Source organism: Orycteropus afer, unplaced genomic scaffold (assembly GCF_000298275.1).
Source record: "Orycteropus afer afer isolate SDZICR_OR568_19922 unplaced genomic scaffold, OryAfe1.0 scaffold00155, whole genome shotgun sequence".
Lineage (NCBI taxonomy): Eukaryota > Metazoa > Chordata > Mammalia > Tubulidentata > Orycteropodidae > Orycteropus > Orycteropus afer.
The window spans coordinates 5,245,179-5,246,413 of NW_006921742.1; positions in this window are offsets into that span (position 1 = coordinate 5,245,179).

Sequence of the window (1,235 nt, forward strand, 5' to 3'; positions counted from 1 at the left end):
AAAAAAAAAAAAAAAACAGTCGAACATAGTTTGAATTAAATCAATTAGTAAGATGAATTTTAAGGCTGATGTGGAGAGACTTACAGTAGAGAGAGACCCAGTGGTTGGGATTATGTTCCTATTCAACTGCTACATTTTATTGTGTTACCAATATTGATTGCAAGTGAACATTGTCCCCCACATTCTCCTTGTGACTCTGCCCCTAAATAGCTATGTCTCCTGAATTTATTCTGATCAGACCAAGAATTCCAGCACTGACCGGTAACTCCAGACATGGGCTGACAGAGTCATTTACAACCCCATGAAGTAGATTCAACAGCAGGCAAAAGTGGCTCTCAGTGAACATTCCTTCTGGACTGCATTTGAATGAGTATTTTCTCAAGCGTGTGAGAAGGTTGGTTGCCTCAGCTGTTAAAAAAAAATAGTCAAAGCACAAATAAAGTAGGTAGGGTTTATCCAAGCAGTTCTGTATGCGGGCAGGGAGACTATTTTGTTTTCTAAAAACCAAATAGCTCAACACAGGCTGGAAGTAGAGTAAAATTTAACTATTGGCCAATCTCAACATGATTGACATTATGCTCCCCCTTGTTTTTTTTTCTTTAATTGTGATTTGGGTGAAGATTTACAGAGCAAATTCACTATCCCTACAGCAGTTTGCATATACTTTGTCTCATGTCATTGACCACAGTTTACCACAGTGCAACAGCTCCCCTCCCACTTCCTCCCCATAGTTACCTTTTCCCTGTGTCCATCCCTCCATGCACTCCTGCCTCCTGAGCTATCTCTCTGTGCATAAGCAGCCCTTCTTTCTCCTATGATTGTTCTCTCCAAGGAGTGTATCTACTTGAGGTAAATGTTCAACTCATATGCCTGTCTTTTGTTTGGCTGGAAACCACTGGTGTGGGTTCAATTCCAGACCTAAAGAGCAGCTAAGGGCCATAGTCTCAGTGGTTCCACCAGGCTCTATTGGACCAGCAAACTTGGTCCCCCCACCCTTTTTCTTTTCTCCAAATGATTTTGAGTTTTATTCCACATTGTTCTCCCTCTCTATCAAGGATCTCCTACACAGATCCCCTTCCGAGTGGATGACAGTGGTAGCCAGGCACCATCTACTTCTTCTGGTCTCATAGTCATATAGGCTGCATATCAGATGGTGTACCAGTTGCTAGGACTAATTGTTTCCATGAATTTTGGTTTTCTTCATTCTTCTTTGCTCTAGACAAGGAGAGACCCAT